Source organism: Melanostigma gelatinosum (genome assembly GCF_949748355.1).
Source record: "Melanostigma gelatinosum genome assembly, chromosome: 15".
Lineage (NCBI taxonomy): Eukaryota > Metazoa > Chordata > Actinopteri > Perciformes > Zoarcidae > Melanostigma > Melanostigma gelatinosum.
The window spans coordinates 16,319,411-16,342,419 of record NC_136648.1 but is presented as its reverse complement, the minus strand read 5'-3'; the positions used below and the strand labels follow the sequence as shown (position 1 = coordinate 16,342,419).

General features: G+C 41.1%; 1 protein-coding gene across 1 annotated transcript in view; it reads left to right on the top strand.

The window, feature by feature from the left end:
- The first annotated feature begins 14,495 nt into the window (after nt 1–14,495).
- Nucleotides 14,496–23,009, top strand: part of tnr (tenascin R (restrictin, janusin)) — a 91,746-nt gene continuing 83,232 nt past the window's right edge. The window contains exon 1 of the mRNA XM_079285375.1: nt 14,496–14,501. The gene's annotated coding sequence lies outside the window, so the exon portion shown is untranslated. The remainder of the gene's footprint in view (nt 14,502–23,009) is intronic.

Below are 23,009 nucleotides of genomic sequence, written 5' to 3'. Positions count from 1 at the left end.
CTTCAGTAACTTCTTACAATCTTCACAATGAAGCATTATCAAGGTCTTAAGGCTTGTTTGACAAGATTTGAGAGGGATCTGATGAATCTGTGAGGAGCAGGATGTCAAAGTACGCAGCGTACAACTTCCGGTTGCCACTAGGTGGCGCTATCACTATGATTCTAAATTATCATACAGGTGTGTTCCGGGTCAGGATGTTATGACATATGAGAGATTTGGAGCAGATTCGACAATGTACGGCCGAGTTACAACAACTTCCTGTTTGGTGGCGAATAGTGTTTCTTTGACGCCACGCCACGGCCACATAGTTCGATAACTTTTTGATCTTTGAGTAACTTTTCACTGCCAAGGTCTCAAGAGCAGACTAGCCGAATCTGAAGTCAATCGGGTCAAATCTCTGGGAGGAGTTCGTTAAAGTATGACGCCTTGAAACGGCCAAAAAACGTCATAAAAACAAAAATGGCCGACTTCCTGTTTGGTTTAGACAAAACGGCCAAGAGGATTTTTAGCCTCTCAAAATGACCTTCGTTGTTAACGGCGAAGACTGCATCGCCACGGCAACGGCATTCGACGAAACATCAAAAGCTTCATGATCTGGCATTATGAACTTCTTGTATTTGTGTGGAACAAATTTGATATTGATTTGATTTACCTACTAAGAGAAACAAGCCAAAGTATAAAGACTATAACTTCCTGTTACCAGTAGGTGGCGCTATGACTATGATTCAAAATTGGCCTGCAGATGTCTTCAGGCCTGGAGTCTAATCAAACACGTGAAATCTGGTAAAGATCTAATGATGTGGAGTCGAGTTACATCAGTTTATTCGTTCATGGCGAAGGATCGAAATTCGCCGAGCCGCCACGTCGCCGCCCTTCAGTAACTTCTTACAATCTTCACAATGAAGCATTATCAAGGTCTTAAGGCTTGTTTGACAAGATTTGAGAGGGATCTGATGAATCTGTGAGGAGCAGGATGTCAAAGTACGCAGCGTACAACTTCCGGTTGCCACTAGGTGGCGCTATCACTATGATTCTAAATTATCATACAGGTGTGTTCCGGGTCAGGATGTTATGACATATGAGAGATTTGGAGCAGATTCGACAATGTACGGCCGAGTTACAACAACTTCCTGTTTGGTGGCGAATAGTGTTTCTTTGACGCCACGCCACGGCCACATAGTTCGATAACTTTTTGATCTTTGAGTAACTTTTCACTGCCAAGGTCTCAAGAGCAGACTAGCCGAATCTGAAGTCAATCGGGTCAAATCTCTGGGAGGAGTTCGTTAAAGTATGACGCCTTGAAACGGCCAAAAAACGTCATAAAAACAAAAATGGCCGACTTCCTGTTTGGTTTAGACAAAACGGCCAAGAGGATTTTTTGTGCGTCTCATCACGTTCCACATACCGACCAAATTTCATACAGCTGGGTGAATCCTGATGTTGGGGCTACTCAATAGGGGGCGCTAGCGAGCCAATATTTCATACCGCAGCTGGACACCCCAATCAGACTGCAATTTTCGCAAATTCTGGCTTGCGCGCCAAATTTCACAACATTCCCAATATCCCAAGCACCTCCTTTTTGCGACGAAACACATAAAATAAGAATAAACATTACGGTTTCAATAGGTCCTCCGCTCCGACTACGTCGGTGCTCGGGCCCTAATAAGATTAAATGCAGATACTTGCGCAAACAGGAAATGACAGAGGGAGGGAAGTGAGTCTGTGGGAACATGAGTGCTTACATTGTGCAGTGTGGTAGTCTCTCTGTGTGCTGCGGCATAACAAGATATGAAATGAACAATACTCGCAGTACAAAACTAAGCTCAAGAGCAACAGAATGAAATCATATCACATCACATCACGCAGTCATATTTTCAGATATCCCTGCTAATGCTGTCTTCTCAACTATAACCTGCAAAGTTCTCACAAGAATACATACATACAAGCTCCTGCATTCATATTGCACTGCAAAGTAGTCCCCAAAAAAACAACTCCAACTTGTTTGCGATGAACTCTGATTTGTCATATGGAGTTGCAGATGCTGTGCATGCCAGTCGTACAAGGCTTTAACAAAACTTTAGCGACGCTACATGCAGAAAGCATCGTCGACATCCTGGGAGGACATTGAGTATGGATCACAGTAAGTTCTGTGATTACCTTGGAACTGAACCATGTCAGAAGTTCACTGAAGAGTTTAATTGCTATCCATGTGATTGGATTTTGTTAGTCCCACCACATGATAGAAATTCAAAATCTTAAATCCATGAAAAAAGCAATTACTTGCTTTACTGCTTAACTGTTAAGAGGCTCGCATTATCTAGTTAAAACCATTTTGAATTTTTAATTCAAAGGAGGCTTTAATTTGCTTTATTTACTGCCACTGCGTGCAGTTTATTTCTGAGTTATGGAAGAGAGGCAGCGCAAGACGGAGTTGATCTTTTTGACATTTGAGACTGAAATGCAATACTCGAGTAATCTGCCTCAACATTTCTGGTTTTGTTTTTTCTATTTTCGATTTGGAGCTGCTCAAATAATATGATATCATTTGAAGCTTTGCCTGGCACCACTTTATAAATAACTGCTTGACTGTTAGCTGTGACCCCTCATACATAGTGAATGGATTTCTCTCTCTCTCTCTCTCGCTCTCTCGCGCTCACGCTCTCACCGCTCTCTCTCTCTCTCTCTCTCTCTCTCTCACGCTCTCTCTCTCCCTCCCTCCCTCCCTCCCTCCCCCCCGGTGTTGGAGCCAGTCGCTCATTAGCCGCCCAGTGGCTGCTGTGTCTTAGACCGCACTGGGACTGACTTTAGACCTCCATAAAGAACACAGCCTCCTCGTTCATTTTAACAAGGCGAAGTGATGTCATGCGACAAGATGCTGCTGTGGCCAATAAAAGAAAAGAAAGCGCACATTACTATTAGATTGCATTGTAACGAGAACATAATACGGACTTTGATCTTGTCATGCCGAAATAATTGCTGCCGTGATTGCTTTTTTCGAATTAAAAATCCAGTCTCAGGCTATTAGAAACTGCTGTCTATTGTTTTGGCATCTGAAACGTCTTCATACTCATTGATCTGTCACTCAAACTGGACTTCCTTCGATCGCATTTCATGTCTCACCACTACCGGGAACAACACCCTCCCGCCAATACAGCTGTGAACCGTCACTTACTGTACTGTCTTCCAGCTCCTGACACATGACGTGTGAATGTCCACCCCCACCGCTTTGGCCATCATTACCAGTATCAACAATCGTTGGTTTGTCTGACATAAGCCCGATATCATATCCACACCACCATCTGATGATTTGTTTTTATCAATAAAACCTTGAATTGCTGAACATCTGGATTGAAAAACACACCCAAATTCAAGAAGAAGTTGAATGAAAAACAGGGTTTAATGAAACCCGATGTGAACAACTTGTAATTCACACTGCAGGTTGTTCAGACAGCACTGTGACTACGGTCAAGGGAAACATGCGGGCATCCAAAGCCCTCAGCTGGGACTACTTAGCATCTCAGTCGAGGTTACCGTAATGATTTGGGCATGAGGCCGCCATTTGTCCTAGTTTAGCTGGCAGCGCGCGAGCTATCCGACATGGAAAACAGCCCCCGGTGAAATGACTTTCCATTACTTTTGACCGTCATCGGTAAATGACGTTCCCTGCTGAACTCACCGCCTTACATATCAACTGAACCATTTTTTTTGTTGCAATATAATAGAGGCTTATAGTGTGGAGATACCTCCCTAAAAATAGAATAATGTATTCGTCTTTTTTTCCGAGATGTTCGGATGATGGATGATATTCAGGGAAGCTGTGTGCTTCCACAGTCTGCGTCTCAGGAGCCTCACATGTAAAACAATGTCATCTCACAGTAGTGTTCTTGTCATATTTGTTTTTTTGTGTGTTATTTCTGTATTTCTGTGCAGTCAGCATCTTAGATCCATCGATCGTGTCATTACAATGCAATAAATGGGCGAGCGTGTTAAAATTGATTGCTGAAAGAGACTTGTTTCGTTGCACAACTCGCAAATCAATAGTCTCGAAATAACAAATTATCTCGCATCAAGTTATGTGCTCATAGCCATCTGTCATAGCGTGTCAGCGCGCGCTTGAGTATCTGTGGCGCTCCTACATTTAGCAGAGAGCACTGAGGCAGAATTTAGTGTCATAACAAAGCAAAGGAATCAGTGCAGAAGCACTCTTGATCTCTGTTCTCTGGATAACAAACATCGCTGAAGCAAGAAGACAGCACGGAGAAATAGGCAACTCGGGAGGGAGAGATAAAATAATAAAACTGAAGACAAAACAGAAGCAAGTCCAGTCTTCTCATCTGTTTTTAGAGGATATTATTTGTGAGTTCATTGCTTAGTCGTTGGGTCAATTTGCATGCACAGAGACAGTCTCTCTAAATGGGCCAGCTGGCATCGCATCACATCCTGAGAAGAGGAACATCTCCAGATAGTTGCATGAGTAACACTTCACGGGTTGTGTCATGGAGTATTCTTTAACAACTAAGCTCCACTCCTAATAGAGAGAATGGTGTCATGAACAGGAGGTGTGATTGCTGCATTTAAAGCTACATGACTAAATGTTGTGGTCCACATGATGTAATGTGTTCACGCTTCAGTTCAGTATTAATTAAACACAATGGGTATATACAACCGTATTATTAGGTGTACCTGCTCATGTGTTGCTGCTAGTAAATGACAGCATTGTTTGCCAAAGTAAAATGTAAACGCACAGTATTTTTATGAAGATCTGTGTTTTATATTTGTGATTAAGATTCACCACAACCTCACTCAATCCCCTATAAACAAAGCATGCGCCGTAATAGTGCAATCACCTTTACAGAAAAGGAAACGAGAGAGAGCACGCACCCTTTTCTGTCTGAAAATATGAATCTGTATTCAAGCAGGTGCATTTTAAACAAATGGAAAGGTTTGCGGGAATCAATGAAACATGAAATGTTGATTCCCCCGGTTGTGCTTGAATAACTAAGGTAATAGAAAAACTTCTATCTAAGCTCTCCCTTACTCCAAGGGTAATTCTGCTCATTGTCAAGCAGAGCCTTCTCCTGAGACGATTAAAGGGTCTGTTATTCAACAGAAAAGGATTTAGTGCACATGCAACGCTCACACACACATTTCTTTCTGTAGTATCTTACTTATTTCGGTGTTTTTAAGAGTTGCAGGACACATTCCAGAGTCAAATCAAGCTGGAAGCCACACAATATGAATCCGGACCTGTTAGTGCTGTATGTCCACCACGAGAGGGATTCAAGGCTTTTAGTTTGAGCATCGCGTCAAACGTCGGCTCAGAGTTTACTCCAGATCCTCCACTGTGACCTCACAACGTTGCTGCTGTTGTTAAATATTTTAAGTCGGACCGCGTTTCCAGGAATGAAAGACGAATTCAACATTAAGGACTTTTAACTGTTAAATTGTTCAGTGACATTAAAAGATTCTAGAGGTCAGCACGAAATCCAACCATTGATTTCATTGTCGATTAATCTGTCGACTATTTTGTTGATGAATCAATGAATCATTTTTGTCGATAAAATGTCAGAAAATAAAGAAAAATGTTCTTTGCATCTTCACAGAGCCCAAGATGTCTCCTTCAGATGTCTAAAACCTAAAATATATATAGTTAACGATCATAAAAGACAAAGAAAAGCATTCAATTAGTTAACATTTGGCATTTCTGCTTAAAGAATGACGCAAATGATTATCAAAATAGTTGCCAGAATTAGTTTTGTGTCCTCAATCAGTCGACAATAAGTTTCTGGGCTTCGAACCATTTAATAATTCATTCACTGAATCCACCCTCCTTTCAAACAAGCAACTCCACTTGATGCTCTAATATGTTTGTCGGGCTGGTTTTTGGTTTGATCCCATCCATCTTTATACCTACATTATTTGGCATGTGCGCGATTTCAAGAGTGGATAATAATTGGTCATTTCCTGGGTTTATACATTCAATTAGATTATTTAACATGAATTCTAGCTTTCTTTGACTTTGTTCAGACCACAGCTGTGATTTGACATCATTTCTTGCAGTCTGACTGTCCCACAGGGATCATTATTTATGCATAATTATGTATTTATCAGATCTCCTTTTCTTTTATCCAACCATCACGATGGGAAATATATTTTTATAGTTTTTGTCTGTCAAATCAGGCGACCTCAGTGATGGAGGCTGATGAATGCAGCCGTGTTTCATGATCGTGTCACACCTGTCTGACCCCCCTCTTCATGTGGGGTACATTTAATCTGCAATAATCTGGTTTTGTTGTCCTGCAGACCAAATTTGATCAAATCTGATTTCAATCTGGATATTCCCAAAAAGATCAGTTTGAGGCTTCCAGTCTAGTACTTAACACTTTCTCCACATTGCATTTATAAACCAGTCACAGCTGTAAAATACCTGTCTTATGAATGTGATCATTGAACTAACAACAATTACCACTTAAACGTAATTCCAAAAATGCTTTCCTCAGTATTATTACACTGCTCTGATGCACTCTAATTTTGCTGCATCTGGAATACGATTAACCTTCCTGGGACCTAATTCACTAATTTCATGCCAGTATTGTTGTGGGTTTTTCACATACCTGCTCAACATGCAGGGTGCATCCGTGGTTAAGTCTGCATTTACATACCGTCTAAATTACTTCCCTTCGCTTCTTTGGCTTTCCTTCTTTTCTTTGCACCAAAAGGAATCTTTTTTTCTGCAATTTGTTGTCACAGAACCTCTTAATTCAATGTTTGTGTTCTTCTTTCTGACAAGTGTTCTTTGGTTAGGCAAACAGGCAAAAACAGCCCCAACTGGGGAAATGTTATCATTATGTCCTATTTGTCTGAATGTGGTGAAGGGCACAACAAGGGTACAGCTGTGTACCGTGTACATTATACTGCGCTTCCCATCGGTCTCTATAAAGTCTTTGTTTAACAAAAGGCTCCGACTCTCACATTGAGGAGGACTCTGAAGCAATTTTGCCATTTAGTGTGTAAGCCCAGTTGGCTGTTTTCCCCCAGATCTGAAGAAATGCACCGGCTTATTTCATCCCATAGGTCTATATCACTTATCATGTTCCCACTGGAGAGAGATTCAATAGAAATTGATTGAGTGGTGCTCTCTCTACCTCTCTCACGCTCCCTCCACAATCCCAGGATATCCGCGGCTAGACCTGCAGCCCTAACCTCTCTGACTCGGACCGTGCTGTCTGATGTGTGTGTGTGTGTGTGCACAAGAGAGGTGGATGTGGAGAGAGAGAGGGGTGGACGGCAGTGGGGATTTTGTGGGTAATATTAGGGGTGTCGGATCTCAAACAATGGAAAACCGCGTTGAAACCTTATCTCCACAGTGTATTCACACAACTAACGTATTACTACGTAAGCACACAAGTGATTGAGGCTACTGTAGTCCTGATGATATTTCTGTATTGTAACAAGTTGTTTCACAGAGTAAAATTGACCCAACATGCAACACTCAATACTTTGCTGATGGTTATACCAACAAGAGCACAACAGCGTTCATTCACTTCCTAAGTGGAGATTGTAACAGTACATTTCATACAAGCTCTGGATCAAGGATTAAGCTTTGATACACATTATTTCAGCTGTTAATTCTGTTGAATGATTGATCAATCGAAGCAGCAGGAGAAACGCAGCCTGCAGCTTTAATTGTAGTCGTATTTCTAAAGGTAAAAGGCCTGACGAACCAAAAACTAATGTCACACACGTCATTTTTAATAGTACTTCTTTGTTACAATGTCGTGGCAGTGAAAAGGTAAATGCGGCTTTTCATCTGAAGTATTTACCTGCACAAAAGACATCTGAGTTGGTGTGACAACTTAAATAAGTGGTGTATTGACCTCTGACAGTCACGCAGTGATATGAAAGCACTTAGGAGCTTAAATTCACTCCAACGATCTGATTGGTCCGAGACGTTTGTCCTACAGCTCTGACGAGCCTCAGCGAGGGCAGCTGATGGTTCCCATAATACATCCACATGCATTGATATCTTAAACACAAGTCACACTGAGGGATTCGTATGAGAATGCTATGAAATCATTTCAGATGATTGACGTTTATTTTGTTACCTTGTGTAATGAAAATGTTATCTGACACGATAAATATATAAAATCTCAATTTCAAACTTGTTAAACTATTCCGATTTAATATGGATCTCCCATTACCTCGGTACCGGTGTGCTTTATTTTATTGAGCTCCACTCTGAAACCCCCGATGCTAAAATATTGATTCATGGGCTTTTCATTTGTTCTTTTATTTTACACGATGATTCATCAGATACAATGTGGATCTGTGCTGCCGACTCTCCCATTCATTTACTTGTTCTGCCTATTCTCCAGTTTCTGTCTGTCTGTCTGTCTGTCTGTCTGTCTGTATTAACAGTCAGCCATAAAGGCCCAGTGATTCAGGAGACCTGCATTCTGCAAACCTGTGGTTTAACGTGTGTTTCTGTGTCTACTCGGTGTGCGTGTACACACGTAGCAGAGTTGAGATAAACAATACCCAATGTTGTAAACATTACTACGGCAACATTTAGTGTACTGACTCCAACATACATGCATAAGGAATACAGAGAGCAGATTTGCACACTCACACACTTGGTTGGATTATATTCAATTTGAAGAAATTAGCCACAGTGAATCAAACTGTTTCATGTTGATTGCACAACATTAGTGTAGTCACTTATTTTCCCATTTTTGCGTTTATATCTTAAGAGCCCTCGGTTTATTGCTATTATTAAACAGCCAGTTATTGTATTGCCATAATAGCAGACGCATTATTGTCGTTTTGAAGATCGTAGAAATAAAGAATAGTGCTGTCTAATTATATAACCTGCAGGAATGAATTATATGAATTGCTCGATGAAGGAGATTTTGGGAGAATAACTCGACTACCGGTAGATTCAGACCCTGCGCTCAGTTCCTGTGATGTGACTGTCTGAGCTGTTGGCCTCTACTTTTTCAACACTGAGACGTGCTGCTCTTATTGATTAATTAAGCGTATGTACAATGTGACTGATCATTCACCGCCACCCGCTGAGCTCAATCACATCGAATGAATCATTACGCGATGCTCTAAAACACTCACCTTGCTCATTGACTGTGTGGCCTTTACTGTGTGATGTAGCATCCATGTAAATATGTTGTAGACGTGTTTAAGAACGCCTGAACAGCACAGAACAGGTCAGAATGGAATGTGTCATACATAGTTTATGTTTGTCGTATCTTTTTCCTCAACATGGAAAACTAAAAATTACACATTTTTGCCTTCCATCCCTAAAGTTTTAATTCTCACAGGCATTAAGCAGCAGTAGCCCTCTTGTAAGGGTAGTTAACTCAGAATTTCATTTCATGCTCTGCAAAGATAACAAATGTCTCATTTTCAGCCGCCCTCCCTCCCATAAACGAGCTCATTGCACTAACAGTGTCACTAACAAAGGCGTCGCCTTCATTACTTTGACTGAAACAGTGGAGCCGTCTCTGAACTAAGCCAGGCATTTGAAATTCAGCTATTGACTAATAACCTTGATAGACCGAGAAAATGAAAATGTTTCTCCCTTTGTCCTCATCACTGTTGGAGTTATGAATGCTGTTTCCCTCAGACGAAATCCCTCTTCAAAATATCAATAATTCTGCATGGATTCATTTAAAACACGAGACATTCACAGCATTGAAGACGCAGTGAAAGGACGTCGCATTTGTTCAAAAAATGCACAAATGACTTTGCTTTTATCACATTGGTTTATGTTGTCAGCGGAAGTTTTGAATTGGTGCATGATAATAAAAATCTGAATTAATTTGGGACATTGTGTCAAACCAATGATTCTTTAAAGACAAAAGCTAAATATTCAGACACAATGTGTCTTTTTTTAAGACTTCAATTTAATTAAGTAGTCCAGGCTAAACATGATCATTGTTTGATCACTGATAACTTTGTGTTTCCTCACTGTCCGTTGACGATCACAGCAAATTGTCAGGTTCCCCCGTTGCCCTTTGGCACCTGGTGTTGTGAAACTAGAATCAAATAAAAACTTCTCCTGGTCAGAAAGCTCCAGAAGCAGCCATGGGAGGAGACCTGTTTGATGACACAGTAAACGGCTTTTATTTTCTAGAGGAGAAAGAATGTCCAAAACCTACTTTTCAATGGTGTAAAGGGGGGGGGGGGGGGCAGGACTTGGTGTAGCGGGTGATGAATGGTTAGCGGGATGGAATCCATCTGCTGCATGAACACCACGGTATCGGGATCGTCCACTGATAAAAACGAAAAAACGACACACTTGGAGACGAGCCTAATTCACACACAACACAAGACCCAAACTCACAAGTGGAGTACAGCGCACGGAGACACACACACACACACACACAAGCACACACACACACACACACACACACACACACACACACACACACACACACACACACACACACACACACACACACACTAAAATCCACTCGTGGCTGTGGGCTGTCTGGACAAAATACCAACTATCTATCATCTGAGATATTTCATACTTCCTCTATTCAATAAACTCGTGTGATTTATGAAGTGGCTCGGGCTGCTTTGGTGTAGAATAAGGCTGAGGTTTAGGGGTACGGACAATAATGTGCATTAAAGGCTTTGTGTTTGAACTTTTTGGTTCAGGAGATTCAATCGCGTTGTATGCAATTACATTGTATTCAACGAAACTAAGTTCTAAGCCTGTCAGGGAGCAAGCTTCCTGCTTGTTGTGACTTTGTGTAGAATGATGTTCGTGCAGATTTTGACACCAGAAGGCCGTTTCTCTGTGCTCACCTTAAATCTGAGTTTATGACAAATATGTACTCCTTTGGTGGCATGGTCCAGTTTTCAACTTACACAAGCTTGAAGTAAAACTCAAAGTGCATGGACACAGAGTGGACAGTGAGGTAGGAGATTGTGTGTCGGGCAGGTTGAGATGAAAAATATTAGCATATTGACAAACTTTATCTTTAATGAGGGAGCAAGGCTGTCTCAGTACTAAATTAGTTTCCTAAATATGTAATCACTGAGTGAATGAAGAGCTACATTTATGAACTGCATCGGAGTCACAGGGTGGCGGTCAAAAGCTCACAAAGATTGTAGTTTTGGTTAAATCGCACTGCTGAGGTGCCCTTGTGCAAGGCACCGAACCCCCAACTGCTAGAAGCTGCCCCCTTTAATCCTAATTTTCTCCACTCATCCATGTGTATACGCCCTGATTGTGCATGTATTTTGGGCTTATGTGTGTGTAATGTTTAAAAATAATGTGAATATCGTAAAGGTGAAAATATTGAATATCCCCTCGTTGTGTCTCTAGTCACTGCTGACTTTTAATAAACCAGACCATGATCTTACCTTAACCTTAACCACGTGTGCCAGTTCCTTAACAAGTCAAGTCAATGTAAGAGGTGACTGTTTTGCAAGATTGGATATATTGCCACGTTCTTGTAATTTGTTCATAAAAAACATAATCCAGTCTGCACTGTTTGCTTCTATAATATATTTTCTGTTGCAAATTATTATGCCACTGCTATTTAAACTAAATACACTACTGCATGCACTAATCTTGGCACGCTGTATTAAATTAAGTTGGATTCACTTTAGTGCCTTGATTGTCTTTAATCTGTAATTGTATTAAACCCATTGCTTGCAAGCAAAACAACAGCATATGAGAGCTGTCGAGGTACCAATGACACTAAATCCCTTTAGCCTCCTCCTTCACGCCACGCTGTGTGAACTGTAAGAATTCAGTCACTTGATGGGTTAGACAAACGTATGATTTCCATTAGGGAGGCACCGATACTGACTGAAATAGCGTTATACATTATTGACGAGTAATCGTAATTCCTGTGTAAGTTTTCACCAATTGAATGTTCATTGGTATTTTATAATTTGAATGACAAATAACAATCCAATGAATCTATATCTATGTATTTATTTGTATAGCAATGTTTACTTTAGGTCAGGCCAGATGTTGCCTTACACGTGAAAGAAAGATCCCGGCACACAGCTTATGAATTAAAGACTGGTATCGGATCGGTACTCAGTATCCAGAGCCGAGGTATCGGGATCAGGACTGAAGAAGTGGAATCGTTGCTTCCCTGATTTCAATCCCTGTTTTATAACACACTTCCATCAGTAATTTATTCCCCCTCCAACGCTCTCTATAAAACGTACTGCTGTTTGTTTGGTTAGGCTCAAACCAACATATTGGAATGCAAATTATTTATGATACACATTCATTTCTGTTGTCTTTTTTTATGTACGCTCAGATTTTTCCCGATGTCAGCATTTCTCAGTGGCTGCTGGGCCGGCAAATAAACTGCGGCAACATAATATCTTTGTGTTGTTCTCACAACTACAAAGCTGTCTGAGGAGGGAAACAGGATCATCTGTAACTTTCTCCTCTCCTACTGAGACAGGCAAAACAAACCCTGTGTGTATGTTTGTGTATGCATGCAGTGCCATGTAAGGCTTGCGAGACAGTTTTTTGTTTTTGCAGAAACCCCCCCTCCCCGGCCCCGTATCATCAATCAGAAAACGTTCATACAATATGTATCCTCCTGGCAAAACAGTCAAATGTCACTGTTTTAGACGGCACAGACACCAACAAAAACAAAGAATCCTCCTGCTGATTGGGACATCAGATCAGAAAATGCTCCTTGTGTCGTTTTCAGAATCTGAATCAGCTTTATTGGCCTAGTTTGCTTGCACACAGGGAATCTGACTCAGTTTTTTTGCAGCCAAGGACAAGAACGACAAAGCTGCACAGATAAAGGTAAAGAACAGACAGGGCTGTCATGTATTCAAGTACTGGTAAAATATGTGTAAATGTTATATAAATATATGTAAATAAAACAATGAATATGGAAAGCTAAGTCAGTTGCCAGTTTGAAGGGCTTGTTGTCTAAAACCGTCTATAGTTCTTGCCAAATAGACCTCATGCTGCATATATACAGATTTACCGGTAATACTGTATTGCCGTACAACTTCGTTGTTGGGACTTTGCCTCAGGGTGCTCACGACAGTCACAGCATAGAAGTCGAGACACATTACAAGAAATAAAAACACTTAAAACATAATCCCCGTAAACATGACATACATCCGTGGATGTGTGATCGTCACAAGACGAGAGCAAAATAGAAAACTAAGTGTCGGCTGCTTTAAAACACAATTTTAAGTGCTTTAGTGCTTTGCTTTGGCATTCCATTTCTATTTAGTAATTGGATGATTCGGCAGTAAGTCGAGAAAACGGGAAACCTTAGTTGTAATAGCCCTGCGTCTTTTTCCTGAGTTATGAAGACGGTTTTGGCAGGATGAGTCCTGCAGTGGTTTTAGACCGTTGCACTGATTGCGGGTCTCGTAGATGTCAGAGGTGGCGGTGAGTGTGCAGCTGATTTTTTGAAGCGCAGCAAACACTTCTGTTCATATCATCGTGTAACGAATACAATGTGATGTACATTTTTGGGGTGGAAAATGATACTCAAATGTGTAAACTGAATTTGCATGTTGATTTCCCTAAGGAGGACATCGATGAGCATCTTTCCTTCATACTATGTCCAAAGAACCAGCAGTTGAGCCTCGCTCCTTTGTTTATTTAATCAACCTTTTTTTACTCGAGGAAACCCACCATTTTCAGAGAATTTGCAATTTCTCTAAGCTGATCCCCTGTCCAGCAAAGCATGTCATTTAAACTCTCGGAGGGTGAGCGACACACCCTCAAGAGCCTGTGTGTGTGTGTGGGTGAGTGAGTGAGTGAGTTTGAGTGTGCGCCTCAGGAGGTGTGCTGCAACAACATAATAAACAAAACCTCAGCAGCAAACCAGAGGGGATATGAGTACTTATTCCTCTTTCTATGTTGATTGAAGAGCCTCGATATGTGCCTGTTCTGTCTCAGCAGTGTATGTACTTATGCCTCTCTGAACTTGTGTTTGTGTGTATATCATTGTGTGTGTGTGTGTGCGCACCTCAAGTTTTGCCTGCAATGCCTCATTGTTCCTCAATGGTTATAAGAACGGCATTTGTTTGCCTTTTGAATGTAAATACTGACTTCCGTTGCTAATGATCTACAACACCTCTTGGTGCTTTAGCTAATGAACAATGCCAACTATAAGATAGAAGACTTGAAAAGGCTTAAATACGTGTTTCCACTGGTGTTTTGTAAACATCTTGCTGTGCGTAGTGTGTGAGTCATTAATAAGCACTCCTGAATGTGCATCTTCAACACCAACCAAGTTTTTACCTGCCCCGAAATCCAATCGCCTGCGTGGAATGATAAACTCGTGTTGAATCGAATTGAAAAGCAATTAGCATTTGGAATTCTGTCCAGGGAACGGTATTGTTAAGTCAGTGAGAAAGCAGTTCAAATGTGTAATTGCTGCAATACTAATTTGATCCGTCCCCTCTCCAGAACAGGTGCAGAGTCAGAGAGAGGCTGGCAACAAGAGAGCAAAGTGCTCACAGAAAAGGTACGGTGCGCACACACACACACACACACACACAAGACGCATTAATGAACAACCATATTTTTCCCTCTAGCTATAGTGTAGTGTTCAATTTAATGGTCTAATGTCCCTTAATGACTGCTTTATGTGCATGGGCTTATTGTGCATCTATCAACCTGAAGCACATCTAATCAGACAATTAGCCCTCATCTTGGGCTAATTTCCATGTATGTATTCATCACCATAACTGCTGGTCTAATAGGAACACAAATGGATTGTCACTTCCCTGACACATGGGCGCACGCACACACACACACACACACACACACACACCTCTATCTGTCTTTCTGTCTATGGCTCGACGAAGGGATTAAAGCTCATCAAACCGAGACAAACACAGCTGACTATAAACCAACTGATGCCGTCCAGTTGAAACGCAGAAATGCGGACTTGACTGTTTGAATGCAGGCTTGAAAAGGATTGTTTCACTAAACTGATACAAAACGTCACCTAGTCACCAGAAAGCATGTAACCAATCAGCTATTTACGTGTTTTTTCTCATCTCTGACTCGTGCAGTTCTGTTTTTTTTTCTTCAGTTTCTGTTGTAACTATAGCCATGTCCTTGTCCACTGCAAAGTACACTTTTAAAGTCAACGTCTCTACTCGGTTATATTAAAATTGGAAAATGTGCGACTGCCTTTAACAATGATACGTGCATTTCATTTGCACCCGCTGATTTGGGAGTATGCGACGTTCCTCTGCCTAATTATGCACAAGAAGTTTAAACAACCCGGGTATCTTTATCACTTAATTAAATGTTCAGCCCTGGGATTTGACAAAATAGGTCCACGACCTACAATGTGTTTATTTGCACACCGGACTGGTAATATATTCCACACAGATTTCACTTTTGAAACATTGATTATCAGGACTGTGCTCGGGGTTCGTCCCAAGCTCCAAAACTCAATATTTTTCTCTGGATAATGAAAATGACGAGGAGCTCTCAGTTTATGCTCCATCACCATTGCTTCCCACATATTCTTTGCAGCGGTTTGTTTTCGAAGTATGCAGAACTGGGTTTTTTTCCCCGATACAGCTGTCATCTAATTGCTCATTTTGAATCTACATTTATCTACATTTTGAATCATCAGATGTGAGTCCCTGCAGGTTTGATCTGGTTCGACCGTGCAACGTGACTTGCAATGCTATGTGTGCACACGGCTCACTGTAGCTGGCTCTGAGATTTACTTTGTCAGTGGTTTGATCCTATATATATGAGGTTAACACCGAAGAGCGCATCCTATAGTGCAGCGGTGTGTCTGCAAAATATATTCATAGATTTGTTTCCCACAGAAGGGAACTCCGAATCGAATGAACCAGGGAAGCTGTTTGGGGATGTAACGTATTCATTGTCTAAATGTAAAACCTGAAGAAAAGGGAAGTGCAGATTGGAGAAGGACAGGAAGCCAAATAGAGAAAGTGAGCTGGGGGGACAGCCAATTGCTGTTATTTTAATGTTAACCTCTCCACTGATGAAACCGTTTTATTACTCCTGCAGTCATTAAACGTGGGAGGGCGAGTCGCCCGCAGCGCCAGCCATGATCTGGAATCTGCCAAGCTACTAAACCCTGTGTGTCCAAGCAAGAAGGAAATGTGTCTGAAAGAAACAGTTTGGTTAAACCGATGTGTTATGATGGAGCTTAGCTTCGTTATCAGCAGAATGACGGCCTCTCTGACGACGTACTATTGAAACGGGTGCAAAGGATGAGATGACAAATGTGTACGATGGGAATAGGAGCAAAAAATAGGTTAACTTCAATATATGGAGGAACATGCACAGAGAGAGAGAGACGTTCGGAGGTGAGCGAGGACCAAGAGAGGCAAGGGAAGAAGCAGCACAAGCAGAGTGGAGACAAGAGGTGAGAGTGACAGCACTGGAAGCCTTTGATTTTAGGTTTCTAATCAATGGGGATGATGGTCCGTGTGCCTGTGTCAGTCCTGCTTATGGCTGCAGCGCTAGGAGAGTACAAACAGCTCCTCCTTCCAGAGAGACGTGTTCTGCACAACCCTGTCTCGATGCATCGGATCAGACGTCTGAATTGTTTTTGTCCGGATTTAGAAATTCAATGTGCAGACAGATTTAGCATTTAGAAAACAGTGCGAATAACAAAAAAAACCAAGCATGAAAATCTTCGGCATGCACAAATGTCATTCTGCAGAGACTGAACTGTCACACATAGGCAAGAGAAGTGTTGCATTGTGACTGCATGCATGGCAGGGCGGGAGTGCGAAAGGGAGTGCACATTGTGGATACCCGACACAGGAAATCATACCAAACAGAAGACTATAAACTGCAACACGAGGACGGACGGACCCTGGAGAAGCACTTTCAAATCTTTGAATGTGAATGCTTTCAACTTCCACTTCCAGGATTTCCGCGCGTACATCGAGGGAGTGAAGATGGCAGCATCGCAGCGGTTTCCATGACAGCTTTTGTAATATGACACCGAACACACTGTTTCCAACCTTTTTGTTTTTTTGCGTTTTGCGTGACCAATTTAAGACCATAATCAATATCGCAGTCATTTTAATGAAATGACCTCCATAATAGTATTTGTACTATATATGTTTAAAAAAATAATAATAATTGGAATGTTGTTTTTCTTTCTATTCATTCCAAAGTCAAGTCAAGTCAAGCTTATATGAACCTTTATTGATCCCACGCAGAGAAAGTGGCTCAACAGCAAAAGGTAGTACAAGAACAGATGCATACATCTAGATTACTAGACACACAAATGTGCGTCTGCTATTTACAAAATTTCAACTTTGAGCAAACAACAAAATAAATACACTTTTGTTCTATATTCAAATGGTAACCACAACATATCACAAAGGACAAACTGGTTTGTGGAACAAAGGTGAGTCGAGTAAGTGTTGACCGGGTACTGAAGGCTTCAGGGTTCTTGACAAACCTTGAGCCAAACATACAGACATGAGAAGATTTAGGTTGGATAGTGACTTCTTATATTTGTATGTCTACATTTTTTGCCTTAGGTGAAACAAACGTATTACCGGTAACTAAAAAAAAAGCGTCTGCTAAAAATGAACCGGAGGGAATCTTCTGTTAACATTTGTAAAGTCAGACTTAATAGATCCTGTGACCATAGTTGTTCAGCTGCGGTTTGAAAGGCTTGGTGAACGTTTAGCTGAAACGTCTCTTGGTCCAGAGTGTAATGCCACTAACCCAAGTGTACATTAGAGTCCAACATTAAGGAGTAACCTGGTGAAACTGAAGAAGAACTTATTACCACACCACCAAACCATGTCATCCACTTTTTCACAGATTTCCCTGACCTCGTTTCATGCCAAATAAATACTAAATAAATGCCTAATTAACTCTTGGAAACAAGAGCTGTCCTTGACATGATGCTTTTTTTTTTTGTATTGATAGCTCTTCCCATTCTGCTGAGATTTGATTCTATTTCTACTTTTGCCCGGTTTTGACCATGTTGCTGAAAGCAGTCAGAGCAGTCCGTTACTTTGACAGGCTCTCTGCTAATGAACTGGACCTTTGTATCTCCTCCTCACCAGGCTATTCCTGGAGCCGATGGCACCACAATCTGATGTCCTGGTGCAGAGATAACCCGTTCAATCTGACTGTGCCTCCCTCCAGTTTGACCCTGTGTTAGCACAATCAATACTGGATGTCTTACCAGGCTGACCCCACCTCTTTAAAACCTGAACCTTTCCTTAAATTATGATCCTGATGCCTGGGTGGTTTTCTGTACCGTGATTATGTTCAGGTGCAATAAGTAATGTATGTTTATAGTATTATAGCTTTTAGATAAACGCTGTATTGTCTTTTCTAAGTTGTAAAACCGCTCATTACTACAAGAGGCAGCTTAGCAACCACAAAGCTTGGCGAGCTTTGTCTCTTTCTTTATTTGTTCATCTTTTCCTCTCTGTCTTGAATTAGGTGTTTTTTTTAAATAAATGATGTACTGTAAAGCTCAGGGCAGTCAGAATCCAGACCAGCACACTGCAGTTGGAAAACAAACAGTCCTCAAAGTACATTTTTAAAGATTGATCTCATTGGTAAGGTTGTTCAAAGAGTCTGCCTGGGCTCTGATGGAGAGAGCTTGACAATCCATAGTCGTCTGTCTGGACTGTGAAATGACCTGAGCAGCGCTGCGCCAGCATCCCAAACTGTGCCTGGGCTCATCAGGGCTTAAAAGCTCAGACAGCTCGGCGCTAGTCCAAGATGTGTCTTAAAGATAATGAATAACATTTCTAGAGAAGTCCTTCTTTGCACATGGTTGCCAATAAATTCAGGTAAGGGCTAGTCTTATTTAAGGGAAAACTCTCCGACAAGATTGTGTTGAATCCACCTTTAAGATACATTTTTGATCCTCCAGCTTCTTTAAACAAGAACACTTACCCGTTGATTTGTGCCTGAAGACGCCTGCCCTCATAAAATGATCGTCAAGGGACTTGACCAATCAGATTGTTGGTGTTACATTTCACGGCTGGAACTCTTTATATCGCTCCAGGGATTAAAGTGTGAGCGATCTCTCTTCAGCTTGATCAGTAATGAAAGGCTCACCGATGTGTTCCAGCAGTTTGTAGCTTAATCAACAATAAAAGTCTCACGAGTTCAACTCTAGCAGGACCAATAGTTTATGTCTAACCAGTGTGACCCGACCTGACCTCAGTCCATAACGGTGGTCCAACCAATCCAACACGTCTGGGGCAAACTGTATCTATACAAGTTACAATATTTTGGTCGTTTCGGGGAAAAGACCCGTTGACAAAATCACGAGATAAATGTACTTGCGTGTAACTATTCACTGTGGACATTTACCTGATGCACCTTGTGTTGATGTATACATTTATGTATGAATGGCATCTGTTGGTATAGATACTTTGTTTTCTTCTGTCTGACGTAGATGCAGAGTCTAATGGACCAAAAACAAAAGTGATTTAAATCTGTTTTCTTTTCCTTCACGTTCCACTGAAAGAGCACATTTACCACCAAAAATATTCTCTTTAGAATTGTAATGAAGAAATAACAAATAAACAAAAAAGTCATTGACGAGCCTTTTTCAGCATGTGTGAAACACACTGATCATTACAGTAGATTATTCTGTGTTTGTTCAATCCAAAGAGAAGACAACATTTAGAAACGGGGACCGTGTCACCACAAAAACAGGCCGATAGGATGTATGTCACTAAGCCATAACGCGGCGCAGGCTTTAAAATAACCGCCTTTTGTGGTTCTCTGCATTGAGCTGTTTTTTTGGTAATTGAATACAATCCGGACTGAGCGCCGAGAGCACTTCTTCTTCTTCCCCTCGCTGTCGTGGCATTGAACAGACAGCAGCGACAGAAGGACGCGTCAATCCTTTTGATCCTCCGTAGTTGCTTCATCGTCTCCGCACAGCTTATGGTATTGGATTGTTGCTGCGTTTTGTGTGTCATTTCAACCCCACCTTCAAATCACAGAATAGAGGAGGGGAAAAAAACAGATAGCACAGGTGGGAGGAGGCCGACTTTTTTCCCCACCTATTCGCTGTATGTGAAAGGTACAGGAGAACGCGCTGTCAACGCTGTCCCACAGGAAGCAGAAGCCTTTGAAAGGGGAAGATGAAATGACAGAAATGGCTGCCTAGAAAGAGGAGACAAACAGACAAAAACAGCTCATGAGGTGACAGGCAGGAGGTTTTTGAAGTTTAGTCCATTCTTTTTTTGTTTTAGGTCATGCCTGAGCAAGAAGATAGGGGAGGAGAGTGAAGGGAAAGGGAGGTGGAGGACTTACAAGCACATGTCAAACTCAGGCACTGACTGTTTGACGTGTGTTATGCAGGCGCCATATAGAGGAGAGGTAGATTGGAAAATAGTGCTGAACTCTACAAACCCTGTAGATTTTGCGCCTAATACACATGAATATAAATACTAATAAGATAAAAAGACAGGAAAGCAAAGAGATTTTTGTTTTGTGCATTCTGCTTTTGTTGTCTGTTTTAAAATGTCCTGCCTGGGATGCTAAGCAACCTTTGATCTAGTTTGCAAGCACTTTCTACCTTTGATCCAGTTTTATTTTAATTTTATTCTTCCTGTCCATTCTAAAATAACCAGCGGGCAGCTGTGAAATGGAAAATGAGTTTGCTAAAAGCCATGTATTGTGTCAACATACAATAGAAGAGCAGTGGGTTCAGCTGCAGCAGAAATGAGAGGGAGGGAGAGAGAAGGAGGGGGAAAAAGATCCATTCAATTCCTCCTACCTCATAGCTGGTTGAACTCAAAAGGATGTAAGCATTTAGCTTCACTCTCTAAATTTGTAACTGTCCTCTCACGCTCTCTCATCTCTCCGTTCTGTGTCCCTCTGTGTCTCCTCTGCCATTTGTCTAAATCTCTCTTATCCACTTTTCTTCTTTTCATCAGCGTGTCTGTCTGAATGCTTCCTTTGCTCTGTCTCTTTTAATATCTTTAGTTTTAAATGTGTAATGAGACCAGTAATCTTTCAGCTCAGGCCAAACCGTGAGATGAAGGAAAGACCACACGAGTCGAGTCCAAGACGAGCCCGAGTCAAAGGAATACATCTTTTCCCTCAACCAAACTTCAGCTACAATGTAACCAAAGGTCATTACGTTATTTTGTCATATGAGTGATGCTATCAACAACATAAACCATATTAATAGTTGGATTTGATCATAAAGGATCAGGAAACAGTACTGCTCTAGTCTACTGCGCGGTGCGACACTAACTAGACAGTACAATTACAATGGAAAAAATAACAATAAATGACAAACTTCCTATAATTGGTTGCTCATCTTTCACATACTAGGGCAGCAGAGGATGGATACGTAAGATGCTCATCTCACAAGTCTGCAGGGTTTCCCTTCGCCTCGTGGCCCACCTCTGCTGTAATGGCCTCTGCCTCAGCTGACAGAAGAGCTGGTGAAAGCTCAGATTACAGAACTTCAGACTTTTCTGTAGTGAAAATGAATCAAATAATAATATAATTAATCAACATATCAATTAACAAACCACGTAAACTTTTGTTTTTTTTATACATTTTTTATTGAAAGACACGAGACAATATTAAGAGAATACATATACATAACAACAAGAGGATGACAAGAACAGTGGGATAAAAGCCAGCAAAGTAGAGTGGCCAGTTTAATTCTTGGCGTTTTATTTTTCCAGTAGAATTGAGTAATGATTGAGTCAAGTGACTTGAACCAGGAGTGGGTGGGTTGAGATGGTATCATTGTGAATAGGTAATTTATTTTAGGAAGTATTGTCATTTTAACTGTAGCTATTCTGCCCATGAGTGACAATGGTAGGTTCATCCAGCGGAGGAGGTCGTCATTTATTGTTTTAAGTAATTGAGTGAAGTTGAGTGTGAACAGCTCTGACAGCCTGGGGGAAATATGTATTCCCAAATACGTGATGGCACCTGTGCAGAAAGGGATAGGTGGTGTATGGGCTGCCCCATCCCAACTGTTACTATCTAATGGAAGGATGGATGATTTACTCCAGTTAATGGAGTAGTCGGAGATATTAGAGAATGATTCCATGACTTTAATAGTTTCCTGTAGTGATGAGTAGGGGTTTTGTAGAGCAATATATCATCTGCATAGAGACTGATCTTGTGATGGGTGTTGAGTGTTTGAATTCCTTTTATGTAGATGTTCTGACGAATAGCTGCAGCTAACGGGTCAATGAAAATGGTGAAAAGTGAGGGAGAGAGTGGGCATCCTTGCCTAGTCCCCCTGTGCAGTGTGAAGCTTTGTGAGGTTTGTCCATTAGTGATGACAGTGGCTGACGGTGAAGTATATAGAATTTTAACCCAGTTAATAAATGATTCCCCAAAGCCAAATCTTTGTAATGTGCTTGTGAGAAATGTCCAGTTTACTCTGTCGAAGGCTTTTTCTGCATCCAAGGAGGCTATGATGGTACCAGTTTGTTGTAATGATGAGTAATTGATTAAATTAAACAGTCTGCGTGTGTTAGTGGATGAATGTCTACCTTTGATAAAGCCGGTTTGATCTGGATGAATTATGGATGGAGTGACTTTGTCTAATCTATGAGTTAATGCCTTAGTGATGATTTTAATATCTACATTGAGAAGAGAAATGGGACGGTAACTAGAAGGAAGAGTTGGATCTTTGTTTGGTTTGAGGAGGAGTGATATACTGGCTGTGTTCATGTTGGCTGGAAATTGCAAATTTTGTTTTATTTCAGTTATCATTTTGTTAAAGAGTGGAGCTAGAATGAACCAGAAGTGTTTATAGAACTCAGCTGGGAAGCCATCGGGACCTGGTGCTTTGTTATTGGGAATAAGATTGAGGGCAGTAAAAAGTTCATCCTGTGTTAATGGTGAGTCAAGTATGTTGATTTGTTCTTTGTTAAGCTGTGGTAAATCAATGCTGTTGAGAAATGAATTGATGTCTTCTTGATTTGGGTTATTTTTAGATGAATATAGATTGGCATAAAAACTTCTGAAGATTTTATTTATTTCATCGGGT